General features: G+C 57.5%; 1 protein-coding gene and 1 non-coding gene across 2 annotated transcripts in view; one reads left to right on the top strand and one right to left on the bottom strand.

Moving 5' to 3' along the window:
- The window catches only part of LOC127881879 (myosin-11-like), a 241,744-nt gene that overhangs the window by 182,251 nt on the left and 49,493 nt on the right, over positions 1-10,000 (top strand). The gene's annotated exons all lie outside the window — the stretch shown is intronic.
- On the bottom strand, positions 3,120-3,274 carry LOC127832725 (5.8S ribosomal RNA). Its single transcript, XR_008027085.1, has one exon. It is a non-coding gene; the product is annotated as a 5.8S ribosomal RNA (ribosomal RNA).

Consider the following 10,000-nt stretch of genomic DNA (forward strand, 5'->3'; position numbering starts at 1 on the left):
CCACAGTTGTAACATAAAACATTGTTGAAACCCTGTTTTAGGGGAATTTATTTAACGAAATATGAGAACCTCTAGACATTAATACCTTAAAAGCCGCCGTTTTTTACGACGAAACTCGATTACCCATATAATTATGTAGAGTTTATGCAGCCGCTGATCATAAGGATAGCTATTCAAAAGGATGGTAAATAATCTTCAGGTAAACACAATCAGACCATCTAGTGGGAAATGACTCATGGGTAGGTTTTTTTAAATAAAATTTGGTATAAACGGCTTTTAAATTACATCCAAAGTCTGCGTACTGAAATACATTAATCTTTTTCTATTACCTAGTGTCGATTGAAAATAAATGAAATAATTACTAATTTGGTCTCTCCTTTAGCAATAACTTCGTACCAAAATCTTTTAAAGAAGTAAATGACGTGTATATATTACAGTGTATACAAGAAGCATTTATGTAAGCTTTATTGTCGAAATGTGTGTGGTTGTTGTTGTTGTTGTTTTATATTAAAGGATTATGTCCGTTAAATGCAATAAAGTCTATCGAGATTTTATGAACCGTTATATTTCAATATTTTCATTGCATGGACCAATTTCTTGAAAAGATTTTATTATAAAACTTTGTAAACAAATATTGAGATTAGAGTTCTTCATATGTGAACTCAGCTTCTGTCCGTCCGACAGTCCGCCTGTCGTCATTAAACTGAAATAACTTAACTATCTTGGAAATATTTTACATGATTTTTTAAACTTTGAATTAAATAAAAAATGTCACAACATGTGTTTGCAAGATAATATAATGTCTCTTGAAGTCAAAGATCACGTGATTGGTACTGACGAATGAAATAAAACTAAAAACTTCAATAACTTAACAGTACATACGCTCGGATCATGAACCGTGTGCAATACGCATGAATAGCAATATGTAATTAATGTTGATCTAATTAGAAAAGGACCAACGACGGGTGAAATAAAACAGACACATACATACAATAATTTCAAAAATACTTCCGTGATATGGAATTTGATTAAGAAACATTGAAGGCAAATTGTCTTTCGAGTTGCATTAGCTTAACAATTAGTGCATGTGTTTTAGCAGATATTTTAATGGCTACATTACAATTATCTAGCTCGTAAGTTCCACATTTAATTAAATATGTATATCAACGGCCCGGACTTCAGCGCCATCGCGACGGCCCTCCTACTCGTCGCCGCATGGCTCCCTGGGGGCTCGTATTGCGGCGACGGGGCGGGTATAGGCTCGACGCTTCAGCGCCATCCATTTTCAGGGCTAGTTGATTCGGCAGGTGAGTTGTTACACACTCCTTAGCGGATTCCGACTTCCATGGCCACCGTCCTGCTGTCTGTATCAACCAACACCTTTTATGGTCTCTGATGAGCGTCAGCATCGGGCGCCTTAACCCGGCGTTTGGTTCATCCCACAGCGCCAGTTCTGCTTACAAAAGTGGCCCACTTGGCACCGGGTATTCTACGATGCGACGACTCATTTGAGCGAGCCGCGCTTCTTACCCATTGAAAGTTTGAGAATAGGTTGAGGTCTAAAAGTCCCCAAGGCCTCTAATCATTCGCTTTACCGGATAAAACTACCGGACGGCGCCAGCTATCCTGAGGGAAACTTCGGAGGGAACCAGCTACTAGATGGTTCGATTAGTCTTTCGCCCCTATACCCAAGTTTGACGATCGATTTGCACGTCAGAATCGCTACGGACCTCCATCAGAGTTTCCCCTGACTTCGTCCTACTCAGGCATAGTTCACCATCTTTCGGGTCCCAGCGTGTGCGCTCTTGCTCCGCCTCGTGGTCGATGCCAGCGAGACGGGCCGGCAGTGCGCCCTCGTCGCGAACGACTCGGGATCTTGCCTGGGCCAGCCGGAGGCGGCCTTCACTTTCATTGCGCCCTTGGGTTTCGAGAGACCCCGTGACTCGCGCACATGCTAGACTCCTTGGTCCGTGTTTCAAGACGGGTCTGGTGGGTTGCCGACCGATTCGCCACTGACCCTAGGCGACCCACGATCGCGAGCCCGTACCAGGCGCGCGGTCTCGACCCGCTGCGAGCAGCGTGGCCAAAGTCGAACGCTCCCGGACGGCCCGCGGCGTGAGGCCACCGCGGCATCCTCGGTCCAGCGGCGAGTCCACCTCGGAGGGCTGTACGTTCCGCGATCGGATACCGATCACGGCTACCTCCCCTCCGGGCTCCTGACCGCCACCGAACCGGTCGTGGCCTTCCGCTAGCCGGGGAAAGTGCACCCTGCCTGCGAGTGCCTGCGCGCCAGCCAGGTCCGAGACGAATCTCGGCCGGCGCGCGGCCCCGCCTGCCGGGCTGAATTCCCCGCGCGGACTCTGCGGATCCACCAGTTTGACTCTGTGCGGTTTCACGTACTCTTGAACTCTCTCTTCAAAGTTCTTTTCAACTTTCCCTCACGGTACTTGTCCGCTATCGGACTCGTGCCAGTATTTAGCCTTAGATGGAGTTTACCACCCGCTTAGGGCTGCATTCCAAGCAACCCGACTCCCGAGGCGGCTCGAAGGCGCCCGCGACCGAGTCCCGCCATGGGCCTGACACCCGCTCTGGGCAAGGCCACGATCAGGAGGACTCGAAGACCGGTCGGAGACGCCAATCGGCCCGCCTATACACCACATTTCCCGCGGCCCGTCTGAGCCGGGGATTCGGTGCTGGGCTCTTCTCCGCTTCACTCGCCAGTTACTGAGGGAATCCTCGTTAGTTCTTTTCCTCCGCTTACTGATATGCTTAAGTTCAGCGGGTAATCTCGTCTGATCCGAGGTCGGTTAGGGTATGTACGTACGCGCCTCCTTCGCAAAGAAGGCAGTAGTAGTACAGGTTTCGTGGCTGGGGCAGCGTGGCGCGAAGGTCGCCTTTCGGCTGCGGGAGACAAGAGGCCCATCGAGCCCTGTCGTCACGCCGCTTCGCGAGTGCACGCTAGCGCCGAGACCGCCACACGCTGTGGTCTCGAGACGGACGGACCGGCTGCGAAAGCCAGTGCCGGACGCGTCAGACCCGGCTCGTCTTGCGTGGTGTCCGAGTCCCCCGGCTGCGGAGGGACTGCGAGGACACGGATCGCGCGGGGGAGTACGTTTAGCCGACCCTCGGACAGGCGAGGCCCCGGCAGATAGCAGGGGCCGCAATGTGCGTTCAAGATGTCGATGTTCAATGTGTCCCTGCAATTCACATTAATTCACGCAGCTGGCTGCGCTCTTCATCGACGCACGAGCCGAGTGATCCACCGCAAAGAGTGTTTTTGTCCTGCACATTGACGGGTCGACTCGCGGCCGCCGTGAGGCAGCCAGAGGCCCGCGCTTCGACGCCGTGCAGGGCGAGCGAAGACTTGCGTTTAGGGTGACCAGCGCAGATGCTGGTCTAGACCGAGTGTTTGGTGAACAACGATCGGGGCGGACAGCGAACTCTACGTCGCCGCTCTTTGAACCTCGCGAGACAACCGAGCAAGCGGTCTCGCTGGCGTCGGGGTTGCGAGCCCCCCAGTACCCCACAGTCCGGACGCTAAGGCGGATTCCACGTCCGTTCGCATTTCGCCCCGGCGTTTTCCAGCTTGTCGGAACACGCCGCCGCCATCAACGTGGGCTAGCATTGCGGGCGGCAGCCAGTACCTCGGCCGCACGCTCGACTTTGTCGGCTACAGTTCGAAGCGCAGGCCCCCGCTCGAGTGGGACCGCGTCTATCGGCTGTCGCCGGTGGTTTTGATCGTCTTCGCGAGCCTCGAGTGTGCTTGCGAGTCAAATCGGTAATGATCCATCCGAAGGTTCACTACGGATTACCTTGTTACGACTTTTACGACCTCTACCCCGGTCAACTTGCGCATCTTCTCGGCGCACCGAGAGCCGGCCGCGAAGCCGGCCCCAAGGGTCCAATCCGAAGAGCTCATGACTGGAGCGATCGGTTAGTAGCGACGGGCGGTTGTGTACAAAGGGCATAGGGACGTAATCAACGCGAGCTGATTGACTCGCGCTTACTAGGAATTCCTCGTTCATGGGAACAATTGCAAGCCCCAATCCCTAGCACGAATGGGGTTCAACGGATTTCCCGGCCCTCTCGGGCCAGGCAAGACGCACGCTGATCCAATTCAGTGTAGCGCATGTGCGGCCTCCGAACATCTAAGGGCATCACAGACCTGTTATTGCTCAATCTCGCGTGGCTAAACGCCACTCGTCCCCTCTAAGAAGCTCGAGGGGCGCAGCAGAGGACGCCCGAGCTATTTAGCAGGCCAGAGTCTCGTTCGTTATCGGAATTAACCAGACAGATCGCTCCACCAACTAAGAACGGCCATGCACCACCACCCACCGAATCAAGAAAGAGCTCTCAATCTGTCAATCCTCGCAGTGTCCGGGCCGGGTGAGGTTCCCCGTGTTGAGTCAAATTAAGCCACAGGCTCCACTCCTGGTGGTGCCCTTCCGTCAATTCCTTTAAGTTTCAGCTTTGCAACCATACTCCCCCCGGAACCCAGAAACTTCGGTTTCCCGGGGTCTGCCCGCGGGGTCATTTAAGCAACCACCGCGGATCGACAGTTGGCATCGTTTATGGTCAGAACTACGACGGTATCTGATCGTCTTCGAACCTCTGACTTTCGTTCTTGATTAATGAAAACATGCTTGGCAAATGCTTTCGCTGTCGTTCGTCTTGCGACGGTCCAAGAATTTCACCTCTAGCGCCGCAATACGGATGCCCCCGTCAGTCCCTATCAATCATTACCTCGCGCTCCGAGAGCCAACAGATAGAACCGAGGTCCTATTCCATTATTCCATGCACAATTATACAGGCGACCAGGGCCTGCTCTAAGCACTCTAATTTCTTCAAAGTAAACGTGCCGGCCGCCCCGAGACACTCGGTCAAGAGCACCAGGGGACGGTGACGCCGGCCGGGAGGCCAGGGCGAGCGGTGACCGCCGCGAGGCGGACCGCAAGCCTGTGCCCGAGATCCAACTACGAGCTTTTTAACTGCAGCAACTTTAATATACGCTATTGGAGCTGGAATTACCGCGGCTGCTGGCACCAGACTTGCCCTCCAATCGATCCTCGCTCAAGGATCTAAAGTGTGCCCATTCCAATTGCGGGGCCTCGAAAGAGTCCCGCATTGTTATTTTTCGTCACTACCTCCCCGTGTCGGGATTGGGTAATTTGCGCGCCTGCTGCCTTCCTTGGATGTGGTAGCCGTGTCTCATGCTCCCTCTCCGGAATCGAACCCTGATTCCCCGTTACCCGTTATCACCATGGTAGGCATAGCACGTACCATCGACAGTTGATAGGGCAGACACTTGAAAGATACGTCGCCGGCGCGAGGCCGTGCGATCGGCACAAAGTTGTCCAGAGTCACCACGAGTTGCGGCCGCCTTGCGGCGACCGCGTTGGTCTGGGCTAACAAAAGCGCTCTTCCCCGCGAGGGTCGGAGCTTCGTTGCATGTATTAGCTCTAGAATTGCCACAGTTATCCAAGTAGGATTGTACGATCTAAGGAACCATAACTGATTTAATGAGCCATTCGCAGTCTCGCCGTGTGAAGGCGTGTACTTGGACATGCATGGCTTAGTCTTTGAGACAAGCATATGACTACTGGCAGGATCAACCAGATAGCTACTGTTGTATACGTACGCGTGCGCACCACGCCCGCCTGCGAGAGCGGCAACTGCTCGCTTGCGCTCTCGCTCGGGCTGCTGCGACGACGACGAAACGTGTTTCTGGGACTGGCGGCTAGCGTGCTAGTTCGCCGGCTGCTGCTTCGGGCTTTTCGGCGTTGGGCTACTAAGGCGGAACCGGCCTCGGCATCGCGGGGCGTCCCCCGCGTTCGATTCGCCTACTGCCGTGCGTGTCCGCCTGCCAACCCTAGTCTGCCCTAGGCAGCAGCTGCGAGCCAGCGGCCAGCCGCTCTCGTTCGTCCCCTCGGACGACGTTCGCGGGACCGTGTTCACGGCATACCCCGCGAGTCGCCCGTGATACTGCCACTGCATCGACGACGATGCTACTGGGCTACTCGTCTCTGGCCGGCTAGGCTCCGTTCGGCAGCTGCGCGTTCTCGTTCCGCTGCGGGAACACGCGCGGCCTACCAGCCAGCCGACCGATTGCAGAGACCGAGCCCAGGGGACGCTTCGAGCTCAAGCTGCGAGAGACGGCCGATTCACCGCAACCGCTGCGAGCGAGCGCCCCCGTAATACGTTTCGACTGGTCGCCGCCCGGCTTCGGTTGAAAGACCGCGCCGAGCTGGCAGGACACGTCAAGGCTCTCCGTATCGAGGGCACGGAAGCCGAGACCGACTGCGAGCGTCTCGGGACCCGACTGCTAGTTCGTAGTCGACTAGATCCCCGTTCGCGCCACCGAGGGCAGGCCTGTGGTTTTTTTCCCGCTGGCCGGGGTGTGAATGCGGCCGGGACCACTGCGAGCCGCTTCGGCGGCCGAGATTCTTGCCTTTTCCAAGCTGGCTTCTTCGCCGCTCCACGGGCAGGTGGCCCCGCAGGGTAGGGGGTTCGCCGACCTGGCCTGGGTAGCTAGGCTAGCGCCGTATTGTGGCCTCCTGCTTCGAGGCCTGACCGAGCGACTACGTAGGGTTTGGGTGGCCCTAGCAGACCTCGGTCTGAGCGCGCTGCCGTACGAGACGAGCGAGGCGCCCGAAGTCCCGCGACTGTCCGCTAATGCCTACGGGGGAGGACCACGTCTAGTGGGTAGGCCAGTCGCGAGAATCAAAAAATTTTTTTCTCCCATATATATAGGAATGTTTTCGTCCTCAGCGGTACTCCATTTTACCTATTGTACCTTGCCAGCGGTACTATCGACCGTCTCGGGAGACCAGATCTCAGTTCTCAGGTCTACGGCTTCGGGAAAATACGCAGACAATTTCACCGAACCGAACTCGGTCGAAAATTTCTATGTCCAAGAAAGTCTCGGAACACGAGCTCTCAGATTCCTCGCCGACAGCTGCGGGAAAATACGCAGCGAATCTTGCGGGACACGGGGTCCCGCCCAGTCCCGTACGAGACCCGCAGGCCGAGGCCGCCTTCCGAGACCCCGGCCGCGAGAGACGGTCCGCAAGGGCCAGGGACACGGGGTCCCGCTAGTCGAGACCCGCCTTCCGAGACCCCGGCCGCGAGAGATGGTCCGCAAGGCCAGGGACACGGGAGGCCCGCTAGTCCCGTACGAGACCGCAAGCCGGAGGCCGCCTTCCGAGACCCCGGCCGCGAGAGACGGTCCGCAAGGCAGGGACACGGGGTCCCGCTAGTCGAGACCGCCTTCCGAGACCCCCGGCCGCGAGAGATGGTCCGCAAGGCCAGGGACACGGGAGGCCCCGCTAGGTCCCGTACGATACCGCAAGCGGAGGCCTCCTTCCGAGACCCCGGCCGCGAGAGAGACGGTCCGCAAGGCCAGGGACACGGTGTCCCGCTAGTCGAGACCGCCTTCCGAGACCCCGGCCGCGAGAGATGGTCCGCAAGGCCAGGGACACGGGAGGGCCCGCTAGTCCCGTACGAGAACCGCAAGCGGATGGCCGCCTTTCCGAGGACCCCGGCCGCGAGAGACGGTCCGCAAGGCCAGGGAGGGACCCGGTGGTCCCGCTAGTCGAGACCGCCTTCCGAGACCCCGGCCGCGAGAGATGGTCCGCAAGGCCAGGGACACGGGGTCCGCTAGTCGAGACCGCCTTCCGAGACCCCGGCGCGAGAGATGGTCCGCAAGGCCAGGGACACGGGAGGCCCGCTAGTCCCGTACGAGACCGCAAGCGGAGGCCGCCTTCCGAGACCCGGCCGCGAGAGACGGTCCGCAAGGCCAGGGACACGGGAGGCCCGCTAGTCCCGTACGAGACCGCAAGCGGAGGCCGCCTTCCGAGACCCCGGCCGCGAGAGACGGTCCGCAAGGCCAGGGACACGGGGTCCCGCTAGTCGAGACCGCCTTCCGAGACCCCGGCCGCGAGAGATGGTCCGCAAGGCCAGGGACACGGGAGGCCCGCTAGTCCCGTACGAGACCGCAAGCGGGGCGCCTTCCGAGACCCCGGCCGCGAGAGACGGTCCGCAAGGCCAGGGACACGGGGTCCCGCTAGTCGAGACCGCCTTCCGAGACCCCGGCTGCGAGAGATGGTCCGCAAGGCCAGGGACACGGGAGGCCCGCTAGTCCCGTACGAGACCGCAAGCGGAGGCCGCCTTACGAGACCCCCGGCCGCGGAGAGATGGTCCGCAAGGCCAGGGACACGGGGTTCCCCGCTAGCTAGCTCCCGCTAGTCTCGGAATAGTCACGGCGGGCATCCAGCTTAGGCAAGACGACCCTGTTTTTTCGATGGGGGTTGTTTCGGCTTCGGTACGTCGTTTCAGGCCCTTAGAAGCGTCCGTCGGCCGAAGAAACCAGGCGCGCTCCGAGACCGCTCTCCGAGACCCATACGTCTCGCGAAAGCTTCCGCGCCGAAATCATAGCGTTGAAATGCTCTTCTAAGTCCATTTTCAATGAAAATGTCTCTAAGTCCAAACTTTTAAATATTTCCCCTCATATATCTAGAATGTTTTCGTCCTCCGCGGTACTATAGGCGTCTTAAAAACACAAAACCGCGATTGCGTCGCCCCCTGGGAGATGCCCTCGGCCCGAAACCAGGCCGCCGACTCGGGGCATTGTCCCGTCTATCGACGGACCCGTGTCGGCGCTCTTCGACCCCGGGACGGCCGGGGGTCAGATGGTAGGTCAGGCCTCTAGGTAGGGCGGGGTAGGGCAGGAAAACGGCAGGAAAAAAACCCAATTTGGGGTATTTTAGGGTATAAACCCTAACGGGACGGGCAGAGTCCAAGAGGACACAGCTCCATCAGCGGGACAGTAGGGGCCGTCGAATGAGAGCGTTCGCGCTCCCCACCCCGGGGCCGGGGGTCTACGGTGACCTAATTAGGGTAAAATAACCCTAATTAGGGTTACTAACAAACCTAACGATAACCAACGGGACGGGCTAGTCCAAAAGAACACCACCTCGATCAGCGGGACCGTCGGCCGAGTCGAAAGAGCGTTCGCGCTCCCCCACCCCGGGGCCGGGGGTCTACGGTGACCTAATTAGGGTTAATAACCCTAATTAGGGTTACTAACCCTAACGATAACCCTAACGGGACGGGCCAAGTCCAAAAGGACACCACCTCGATCAGCGGGACCGTCGGACGAGTCGAAAAAGAGCGTTCGCGCTCCCCCCCCCCGGGGCCCGGGGGTCTACGGTGACCTAATTAGGGTTACTAACCCTAATTAGGGTTACTAACCCTAACGATAACCCTAACGGGACGGGCCAAGTCCAAAGGAACACCACCTCGATCAGCGGGACCGTCGGGCGAGTCGAAAAAGAGCGTTCGCGCTCCCCACCCCGGGGGCCGGGGGTCTACGGTGACCTAATTAGGGTTACTAACCCTAATTAGGGTTACTAACCCTAACGATAACCCTAACGGGACGGGCCAAGTCAAAAGGATACCACTTCGATCAGCGGGACCGTCGGCGAGTCGAAAAAGAGCGTTCGCGCTCCCCCACCCCCGGGGCCCGGGGGTCTACGGTGACCTAATTAGGGTTACTAACCCTAATTAGGGTTACTAACCCTAACGAAAACCCTAACGGACGGGCCAAGTCCGAAGGACACCACCTCGATCAGCGGGACCGTCGGGCGAGTCGAAAAAGAGCGTTCGCGCTCCCCCAACCCCGGGGGCCCGGGGGTCTACGGTGACCTAATTAGGGTTACTAACCCTAATTAGGGTGTCTAACCCTAACGATAACCCTAACGGGACGGGCTATGTCCAAAAGAACACCACCTCGATCAGCGGGACCGTCGGGCGAGTCGAGAAAGAGCGTTCGCGCTCCCCCACCCCCGGGGCCCGGGGGTCTACGGTGACCTAATTAGGGTTACTAACCCTAATTAGGGTTTCTAACCCTAACGATAACCTAACGGGACGGGCCAAGTCCACAGGAACACCACCTCGATCAGCGGGACCGTCGGGCGAGTCGAAAAAGAGCGTTCGCCCTCCC

The sequence above is a fragment of the Dreissena polymorpha genome, chromosome 5 (genome assembly GCF_020536995.1).
Source record: "Dreissena polymorpha isolate Duluth1 chromosome 5, UMN_Dpol_1.0, whole genome shotgun sequence".
In the NCBI taxonomy this organism is placed as follows: domain Eukaryota; kingdom Metazoa; phylum Mollusca; class Bivalvia; order Myida; family Dreissenidae; genus Dreissena; species Dreissena polymorpha.